The sequence below is a fragment of the Ranitomeya variabilis genome, chromosome 2 (assembly GCF_051348905.1).
Source record: "Ranitomeya variabilis isolate aRanVar5 chromosome 2, aRanVar5.hap1, whole genome shotgun sequence".
In the NCBI taxonomy this organism is placed as follows: domain Eukaryota; kingdom Metazoa; phylum Chordata; class Amphibia; order Anura; family Dendrobatidae; genus Ranitomeya; species Ranitomeya variabilis.
The window spans coordinates 456693387-456704655 of NC_135233.1; positions in this window are offsets into that span (position 1 = coordinate 456693387).

The following is an 11269-nucleotide window of genomic DNA, read 5'->3' on the forward strand; positions in this document are numbered from 1 at the left end:
TCCAGCAATCTGCCCCAGTGTGTCCAGCATTCTGCCCCAGTCTGTCCAGCATTCTGCTCCAGTCTGTCCAGCAATCTGCCCCAGTCTGTCCAGCAATCTGCCCCAGTGTCTCCAGCTTATTGCCCCCAGTCTGTTCAGCATATTGCCCACAGTGCATGATCCAGCAATCTGCCCCAGTGTCTTTAACATTGCACCCAGTCTGTCCAGCAATCTGCCCCAGTGTCTCCTCTCCAGCATTGCCCCCAGTGTGTCCAGCAATCTGGCCGTTCGCAAAGGAAAAAAAAACGAGTTCTCCTCACCTGTCCATGCTCCAGCGGCGAGCTCCCTCCAGCAGCTCGCACTCGCCGGCGACTGACAATGACGTCAGACGCCGGCGACGTGTGTGCTGCGCCTGCAGCCGACTTCAGCTGCCAGCCTCAAATTGGCTGGCGGCTGTTGTTAACTATTGACGTGCGGGCGCGCGCCCGCACGTCAATAGGTTAAACTGCCACAGCGCCGGTAGGGGCCCGGTGAGCAGATGAGACGGGGCCCGATGCGGGCCCCCTCTGCCCACCGGGCCCATACGCCAGTCAGGGCAGTAATGCCCTGACTGGCGGCGGGCAATCTGAGCAGTAGCCAAGGGCCCCCCCACACCGCTGGGCCCTGGGCTACCGCCCAGATTGACCCTGTTATAATCCGCCCCTGCTCCCCATATATATATAACTGGTAGTCTGTAGGGAAAGTTAGAGAAAGTTCCAGACAGTAGTCTGAGGAGGACAGAGGGCAAACGGAGTTGTGCATGCCCTCGGAGCTGCAGCTCCCAGAAGGAGACATTGAAAGGCAGAATTGTAGTGCAGCGAGCGTGAAGGAAGTCAAAGCAAAGGAGAGGATACAAGAAGGGGACCAGCCCCAAACAGGCTGCCTCCTTCAGAGGCGCAGAATCCTGGTAGCTGGAACACCGAGGGAGTAAGGACCTCTACGCCTTATTTCAGAGACTGGCAGGACAGCTAATTGCAGGTTATCTGTCCGCACCTACACCCAGGAGGCACAGTGACACCCACAAAGCTGGGTTATCTAAGAGACCCTATAAAAAGGCTCCAGTCACCAGTCATACGGGTTTTGTCCTACCCTATACGGGGGACAGAGAGAGCGAAACACCACATCTGTGAGACCCTTATGTGAAGCCATAGGCAGTAAGGGACTACATCACTGCAGCGCAAGGGAAGGCTACTGATTTCCACCTGGACAAGGGGACTCTGGACTTGCCTCCAAACCGGCCGGACTCTGCCTGCCCTGTGATTTAGTGCTCTGGACTGTGGATGCTGAAGTCTTTAGTAAAAGTAAAGAGGCTGCAACCTTGTGTCCTCGTTCTTCATTGCGCCATTCACCATTCACCATCTACACACTGGGAAGCCCTGGGGATACACTTCACCTGTGGGAAGGTATACCATCTAGCTGCCATAACATCACCCCAGCGAACCCCTTAAAGCAGCGTCGGTCACACTGACCGAATACCACAGGTGGCATCAGGAACATAAACTTTATCCCTTTAAAGACCTTTCCCCTTTAATACGGACGTCCCAGGGCCACAGACCGGGTCAGCCACCGTGACATCCCCTGTGAACACCGGACCCGGTACCGAGTACCCCACGGCCCCTGGGGGCGCTCCACACCTGCATCAAGGAACAATACAAGTTCAGGGTACCTGCAAATCACTCACGCGATCTATGATTAGGAAAATTGCATGATATCTGTCAATCGCTCACTACCTGGCAGTAGTATGAAATGCCCAGCCTCGCTCTTTTCCCAATGAAGAAGTGAGCGGAGCTGAAATACCCCTTCAATTTTCACACACCATAAACATACTGACTGGACTGTTCCACTGTGAACTATGCGTAGCAGAAATTCTGCAACGTAAGGCTTTGTTCATATGCAGCGTTTTTACAGCTTTTTTATGCAAATAAGAAGCTATGTTTTACAGTACCCGAAAAAGCTATAACATTTCTCAGCATTAGTGATGAGCGAGTGTACTCGTTGCTCGGGTGGTCTCCCAGTATTTGTAAGTGCTCGGAGATTTAGTTTTCCTTGCCTCAGCTGCATGATTTACAGCTGATAGACAGCTTGAATACATGTGGGGATTCCCTAGCAACCAGACAACCCCCACATGTACTCAGGCTGGCTAGCAGCCATAAATCATGCAGCTGCATCAACAAAAACTAAATCTCCGAGCACTAACAAATACTCAGAGACCACCCGAGCAACGAGTATACTCGCTCATCACTACGCAGCATGTCAATTCTGCAGCATGTCAATTCTGCAGCATGTCAATTGTTTTTGAGTTTTTGAGGCATTTTATTCACCCGTAGGAATCAATGAGACAGTGCAAAAATGCTGGAAAAAAAATGAAAAAAAACACAGCAAACAGATTTTGCATTGTTTTTGCTGTGATTTGGGGGAATAAAACTCCATTTATGAAATATGTACTGTAGGCAAATCACACAATCTGCATGAAAAAAACAGTACACAAATGCAGTGAAAACATGATGAAAATGCAGCAAAAAAAAATGCCGCACTTTTACTGACAAGGGAGAAGGTTTTGTCTGCTGAAAAATGCTGTGTGTGCACATAGCCTTATTTGTAGCTCCAAAATTCATGAGATTTGTTGCAGAGATGCTACGTATTTGTTGCTTTGTAGAGGGTGAAAATCAGGAGTGTAAATTTAATTTGGACTTGAAATTAAAGTAGAATTATAATGTCACATTCGCAGCAGAGGTAAATTTTCCACTGTGGATTTTCTTTGCAGGGTGCGGTTGAGAGTTTGTAAAATGACAACCACAATACTGGGACTGTAAAATGCAGTGGATTTTTCCTGATGGAAAATTTGCGCACAAGGATGCCCTCCAATATTAAGGAAAATGGACCAGAAGAGCTGCAAAGCGGTGCGACCTGTGAACTTTCCTGACATGACTTGTATACCCCGTACAATAGCTATCCTGTAGCATCTTAGAACACTGGGTTATGTCCTTCCTCTGTTATCCCTACTGGAAATATATAAATAAAAGGGCATTCTGCTTGTGAATATTGTTCCCATGTACAGTCTTCTCTAGGGGCGAGCGCATTCACTCCTCCCTCCCAGTCTGTGCCAATCACAGCTTGAGACTGTTAGACTGCTCCATCAGCTGCTGAGCTGTGATTGGCAGCATCTGGGAGGGAGGTGTGATAGCACACGCCTCCAAGGAAGACTCTGAAGAAACGCCCAGTTGATCTGCAAGCAGAGATTTTACATACTGCGCTCCAAAAAGCAAACAAATGTGAATATCTCAACAATGGAGCGACGCAGCACAAAACGGAAAAGAGCTACAGAATCAGAGAAGCTCAGGGATTTTTTAAAAGGTATTTAAGTCAATTATTTTGAGCAAGCAACAGTTCCTCTTTAAATAGTACAGCTCAGAAGTAGGTACCGTTAGGCTACTTTCACACTAGCGTTAACTGCAATACGTCGCAAATGCGTCGTTTTGCCGAAAATACGCATCCAGCAAAAGTTCTTGCTGGATACGTTTTTTCGTCATAGACTAACATTAGCGACGCATTAGCGATGCATTGCCAAACGTCGCGTCCGTTTTGCGACGCTTGGGCGTGTGTTAGCGGACCGTCGGGAGAAAAAAACCTTACATGTAACGTTTTTTGCTCCCGACGGTCCGCTTTTTCCGACCGCGCATGCGCGGCCGGAACTCCGCCCCCACCTCCCCGCACTTCCCCGCACCTCACAATGGGGCAGCGGATGCGTTGGAAAAATACATCCGCTGCCCCCGTTGTGCGGCGGAGACCACGCTAGCGTCGGGAACGTCGGCCCGACGCACAGCGACGGGTCTTTCCCGACGCTAGTGTGAAAGTAGCCTAAGTAATATAAAAATGATCTAGCAGCGCTGTCTGCCGGGTTCTGACGTCTGCGATATTAATAATGCCACTACTAATCTGATTTATTAAGTCTCCGTCTTTGGGAATGATAACAAATGTGACATTCATGGGCAATGCAAACTCAGCGCTTTCTAGAGATGTGAAGGATTGTTCATGCAACCGTTCAATCTGCTTTTGACACACGTGGAGACGTCGTCCCTAACTTGGAATTCTTCGCAGATCTGTTATTTTAATACAGTAATTGAGCATTTTCCTTCGTATTTTTTACATCAGACGCTTTATATAAATGTGTGATCCATTACCTGTCAGTTTGCACTGTATGCTCCGGTACAGGTAGTGCTGCAGCTAAGTCTATTCTTTCCTTCTGGGACCACGGAACCTATAAATATGGCTCCATACAAAGAAGGCTGGCAGCTCACCGCTGTCTGTACATTTAGGTTAGCCAAGAAAATAATTAAAAGTATTCCTTGACTTCATGTTATTTCACCAGAGCTAAATAACAATCCCTGCAAATATGACAGAACTTTTGTCACTCAGAGAAAGTTATTTTTATCCAATGATTCCTTTTCTTTGCTTTCACCTGAAACTAGGGTTCCCTCTTGTGGTCAACCTAGGAATTTCCGCACGTCTTTTGTGTTTTATGCAATGCTGGAGTTAAAGGGAACCCGTCACCAGGTATTTCCCATATAAAGTATGGCCACCACCATTAGGGCCTTTTTTTACAGTATATTGGAATGCTGTCCCAATCCAATCTGCAGATCCCAAAAAGACCTTTTATTAAACTCACAGATGGGGAAGTCCGATGGGTTTTGGCCTTGATCCGACACATCATCTCTTTTTGCAATTGCCGTCCTCCTTCCCAGCTTCATGTAGATGACATGTCTTACGTCATCCACACAGTGCCCTCCATCGAGCTTCTGCACAGATGCACTTCTCTCTACCCTGCCAATGGTAGAGCACAGTACTGTTTAGCTCTGGGCTTTCCTTTTGGGTCATCAATGCTCTTTGGCCTTTCCCTGAGCAGGACAGAGAGCAGTGCGCCTGTGCAGGAGCATGATGGATTGCGCTGTGTGGATGACGTTGGACACGTCATCCACATGAAGCAGGAAAGGAGGATGGCGATTACAAAAAGAGAGGAGGCACCGGACCCAGACCAGAAAACCCCAACGGACCAGACCACCCCATCTGTAATTATAGGAAAAGTTAATTTTTTGAATCTGCAAACTGGATAGGGGGCTTTTTAACAGCATTCCAGTATGCTGTAAAAAGACCCTAATGGTGGTGACCGTACTTTATATGGAGAAATCCTGGTGGCAGGTTCACTTTAAAGTGAAAATGTATGTAGCTGTAATTGATGCAGGGGTTGCAGTCACATCCTGGCCCTAGAGCTTGGGGGGCCTAAAACGTTCCTTGGCCCTTATAAGACCAATATTATGATAGATTGGGACCAGTTGGAGAGTTTGCATTGGAACCCACAAGATTCACATTATGCCACTAAATAGAGACTGCATTTTACTATATATCTGAACAGTCGACGGATTCAGTGCATCTGATTGATTTTAAAATCTTCTATTTTGGTGAATTTCCCATGATGCTCCAAAACTATTAGGCTCTCTCATAGAGAACACAGTAGTAATGATGAGCAAACTCGTTGATATTTGGGTCTGGCAGGTTCGGCTGAACAGCTAAAAAAAAGTTTGGTTCGGGTACCAGAACGGTACCCAAACCTGGACCCTAGTCAGATGAATGGGGGGACCAAGCATCCGTTGTTTGCAACGGTGTCATCTGCATGACAGTGTGGCAAACATGGGCTCTGATCAGAGGTAAGATCATTACCGCTGGTCAGAGAGCTGCGGTTCCCAAGCTGTCAAATGACAGCGTGAGCCAGCAGCTGTGACCGGCGGAAGAAAGGTTACAGCTGGTCATAGATGTCGGATGATGAGAGAGTCCTACTCAAATCAGCCTGCGCCTTCTGTCACTGATAACAGCGAGAGCAGACACCACTGATGGGAGTATTCATCAGCCAGTGCCTGTGCAATAAATATTTTTTTTTGAAAAATTACATGAGATCTTTTTCATTTTTGATAACCAGCGCAGGAAAAACTGATAGCTGCGGGCTGCAACCCTCAGCTGTCAGCTTTGTCATTGCTGGTTATCAAGAATAGAGGGGTCCCATGTCATTTAAAAAAAAATATATATTTTGATAAATGCTATCGTTATCAGCGATAGCAGGCGTAGGCTGAAGGGAGTAGTACTCTCTCATATTACGACGCCTGTGGCTGGAGGTAACCTTTTTACCGCTGGTCACAGCAGCTGGCTCATGCTGTCACCTGACAGTGTGGGAACTGCAGCTTTCTGACTGGCGGTAATGATCTTTCCACCTATTAGATCACCGGTGTTTCTCGAGCTGCTTCTCTTGTAGGATGATAGATCCTATCCTTTATTCATCTGTGTGCTGTTAGGCAAAGTTGGCAGTGATTCCCCTCCATGGGTGAAAAGCCCCCACACATGAATGATCTCAGGACAGTTTACTGTTGACTCGGGACTCATGGCATATCTCACTATTTCTTCTCTGGACTGTGACAAAGACGGAGAAGCTACAAAAGGTATGAAGGGGCGGACCCACTGGACCGTGACAACGATCCTCCCATGGGTGAGCTGACCAGATGGACCACCCCCTATACAGGGAGCGTTAGGGGCAGACCCGTGAGAGACTATAGCCATGGCAGCTGAAAGGCAGAGTGAGAGGGCTAGAAGTAGGACCCAGAAAGGTATAAAAGACTAAGAGGACTAAGACAGGAAAGAGGGGTGGTATAAGAGGGCAGCACGAACCGGTAGGTAGCTGAGGTCAGACTGGCGACTGGAACAAGGACAGTGCAGTGGACACGGACAAGCAGGCAGGACAAAGTAGGATCCGACAGGATGAGGAACAGGGGCTGAACCTAGAGGGATAATGGGAGAAGCACAAGGTCAGGGATACGAGACACTGGACAATAGTGCGGCCGAAATCACTTGCAGGCACAAATGAACACAAGGCAAGGTTTGGAGGATGAGGTGGGATAATAAGGCCAGCGCTGTGAGAACTTCCGGGTTGGAGTCCTCCAGGAGATAGAGAGGAAAGGACGGATAGGCAGGGACATTCTCAGAGGTGTACGAGCGCAGCGCTAAACCGAGCGTGCGCGCGCAGCCGACGAGAGGCAGAGACCGGAGGCGCATGCAGAGGAGAGGACGCCAGGCGGGGACCCGCAGCAGTGGAGGCGCGCCGAGGCGCCGAAGACAGGTGAGTACAACAAGGAGCAGGGAGCCATGGTGGAAGTGAGGGTGTGACAGTACCACCTTCTTTACGCCCCCTTGTTTTAAGCTAAAAAGAAACCTAGCCAAGATTCGAGGAGCCTGGATGTTCTCCCGAGGCTCCCAGGACCTCTCCTCAGGACCAAAACCCTTCCAATCTACCAAAAACATAGTTCTACCTCTAAGTCTTTTCATAGTGAGAATATCCTTAACCTCAAAGACATCATCTGCAGACGCAGGCGAAGGGGAATGAAGAACTGAAGCATGGTACTGATTAAACACCACCGGTTTTAGAAGAGACACATGAAATGAATTGGGAATTCGGAGAGAGGTGGGTAACTTTAGCTTGTAAGAGACTTCATTAATGCGAGTCAAAACCTCGAAAGGACCAATATACCGGGGAGCCAGCTTACGTGAAGGAACTTTAAGACCGATAAATTTAGAAGATAACCACACCTTATCACCCGGGTGATATAAGGGAGGATCCAGACGCCTTTTATCTGCATGTCTCTTCATCCTATCCCGTGCTAATTCAAGAGTGGACTTGGTTTCCTGCCAGACCCTGGAGAACTCTCTAGACAGAAGATCAGCTGCCAGTACAGCAGAGACAGGAGGAACCGGTAGAGGAAGACCAGGGTGCTGACCATAGACGATAAAAAATGGTGATTTGAAAGAAGCTTCACTGGTATGATTGTTATAAGCAAATTCTGCCCACGGTAGTAGATCTGACCAGTTGTTCTGATGAGCATTGGAGAAATGACGAAGATAAGTCACTAAAATCTGATTTGTATGCTCCACTTGACCATTAGTCTGCGGATGGTAGGCCGAAGAAAAGTCAAGTGAGATGTTCATTGACTTACAGAGAGCTCTCCAGAAGCGCGCGGTGAATTGGACTCCTCTGTCAGAAACAATATGTTGTGGTTATCCATGAATACGAAAAATATGGTGAACAAAAAGCTTCGCCAACTCAGGTGCCGAAGGTAAACCAGGAAGAGCGATGAAGTGAGCCATCTTAGAGAATCGATCCACGACCACGAGGATGACGGTGCAAGCAGAAGAACAAGGCAGGTCAGTGACAAAATCCATTGCGATGTGTTGCCACGGAGTGGAAGGAACCAGAAGAGGATGAAGATGACCAGAAGGTAATTGCCTAGGAACCTTATTCTTGGCACAAGAGGGACATGAGGCTACGAACCTTCGGACATCCTGTGGAAGAGACGGCCACCAGTAATAGCGGGACACCAGTATGAGAGTCTTTTTGAAACCAGCATGACCTGCCAGTTTGGAGGTGTGACCCCATTGCAAGACACGTTGCCTGTTCTTTATAGACACAAAAGTCTTACCCGGGGGCAGCGAGGTAAGATTAACTGGAGCGACAGTGATGACCTTAGAGGGATCGATGATATGCGTGGGCTCCTCCTCGTTATCTTCTGACAAGAAGGACCTAGACAATGCATCGGCCTTGAGATTTTTATTACCGGGCTGAAAACGAAGCTCAAAGTCAAAACGGGTGAAGAACAGAGCCCACCTGGCCTGCCAAGGGTTAAGTCTGTGCGCAGAACGGATGTACGCCAAATTTTTATGATCCGTATAAATCACAAAGGGATGCACGGCACCTTCCTAAAGATACCTCCACTCCTCCAGTGCCAATTTGATGGCCAAAAGTTCTCTGTCACCGATGGAGTAGTTCCTCTCCGAGGAGGAGAAAGTCTTGGAGAAAAAACCACAAGGAGCAAGGCGACCGGTAGAAGACCTCTGAGAAAGAACTGCTCCGGCCCCAGTGGCGGAGGCATCGACTTCTAGAATAAAAGGTTTATTAGCTTCTGGACGTTGAAGTATCGGAGCTGAGGTAAATGCTTGCTTGAGAGATAGGAAAGCCCTCTTGGCTTCAGTTGACCAGAGGTGAGGATTAGCCCCCTTTCTTATTAGAGCAGAGATGGAAGTGCACAAATCGGAAAAGTGAGGAATAAACTGCCGATAGTAATTCTCGAATCCCAGAAATTGCTGAATTGCCTTGACCCCGAGCGGACGCGGCCAGTTGAGCACGGCAGAAACTTTTCCAGGGTCCATGCGTAAACCAGAATCAGAGATGATGAAACCCAAGAACGGAAGAGACGACTGCTCAAAAGCGCACTTCTCAAGTTTGGCGTACAGATGATTCTCCCTAAGACGCTGAAGCACAAGTCGAACATGGCTTCTATGCGAAGGCAGATTGGGAGAGAACACAAGAATATCGTCCAGGTAGACCACAACACAGGTGTACAATAGATCCCGGAAGATGTCATTAACAAACTCCTGGAAGACAGCGGGAGCATTGCACAAACCAAATGGCATAACCAAGTACTCGTAGTGACCGTCTCTGGTGTTAAAGGCAGTTTTCCACTCGTCTCCTGAGCAGATACGGATTAAATTGTATGCACCTTGGAGATCCAGCTTAGAGAATATTCGTGCACCTCGCAAACGATCAAAGAGTTCTGGAATGAGGGGAGGTGGGTACTTGTTCTTAATCGTGATGTTATTGAGACCCCGATAATCAATGCAGGGATGAAGAGAACCATCCTTCTTCTTGACAAAGAAAAAACCTGCTCCTGCTGGTGAAGAGGATTTCTGAATAAAGCCTCTGGCCAGGTTCTCTTGTACGTACTCAGACATGGCCTGAGTCTCGGACGGAGATAGAGGATAGATACGACCTCTGGGAGGAGAAGAACCTGGAATGAGATCGATTGAACAATCATATGTTTTCCAAAAATAACCAAGAAACCAAAGAGTAGAAAATTGGCACCACTGGGATGCACTTACCCCTCGTGCGTGGAATAATTCCAAGTAGCGGAGACCCTGTTGTCCCAAAAACAGTCGGCACTAATGAGGGTGCTGCGTGCGAAGAATTCACATGTGATGATAGCAGCAAAGAAGAAAATAGCGCACTCCTCAGTCCAGACGAGAAAAAACTTTTTCTTTATCGAAACATGTTCACAGGAACAAGTGGGCGGGTGTGAGCGTGGTGGGTAAGAAGGACTACAGCTGTTTCGCGCAGTACGCGCTTCTACAGGTCCCGATGATCGGGACCTGTAGAAGCGCGTACTGCGCGAAACAGCTGTAGTCCTTCTTACCCACCACGCTCACACCCGCCCGCTTGTTCCTGTGAACATGTTTCGATAAAGAAAAAGTTTTTTCTCGTCTGGACTGAGGAGTGCGCTATTTTCTTATTTGAACAATCATATGGTCGATGCGGTGGTAAAGTCTCTGCCTCTTTCTTGTCGAAGACATCCGAGAAAGAGCAATAAGCCAAAGGTAGACTTGCAGATTCCGGAGCAGACCACGAGGATCTAGTGGGCCGAATGGGAAACAGACACCTATTCTGACAAGAATGTCCCCAACGTAGAACGTCACCGGTGCGCCAGTCCAAGGTGGGTTCATGACTTCTTAACCAAGGAAGTCCCAGAAGGAAAGTATGAGACAACGAAGGCAGGACATAGAAAGCCAACCTCTCTCATTGTAGAGCTCCAATTTGAAGTTCCAACTCCTCGGTAACCAAGTTGATGGTCTCCCGCAAAGGCTGACCGTCCACTGAAGCTACTTGCCAAGGAGTCTCCAAGGGTCTGACAGGTATCCCAAGTCTCTCTACTGCCTCAAGTTGCACAAAATTCCCAGCCGCTCCCAAATCAATGTACGCCTCAAGAGAGAAGCGACTGGAACCCAAATGCAATAAAACGGAAAGAGTCAAAGGGGGAGAGGATTCATGGTTACCTAGGAAGACCTCTCTTACCTGTCCTAGGCAGAGGCGTTTCCCGGCTTCTTAGGACAGGAACGCAGTAGATGAGAGGCGCCGCCGCAATAGAAGCAAAGACCCTATGCGAGTCTCTCCTTGCGGCAAAGTTCTGCAGGCTTGAGACTGTCAGGACTATGAACATTTTTTATCTTTTGTGCATTACTGCCCTTTTCCAAGATGGCGTCCTTGGTATCATGTGCACTGTGTCTTCCTGCTATAAAACTCCACCCCAGCCTTCAGTCTGTGCTAGAGTATTCTGCCTTGCATCCAGCTCCTGACCTCTGATTACTCCCTGGCTATACACCTGCTCCT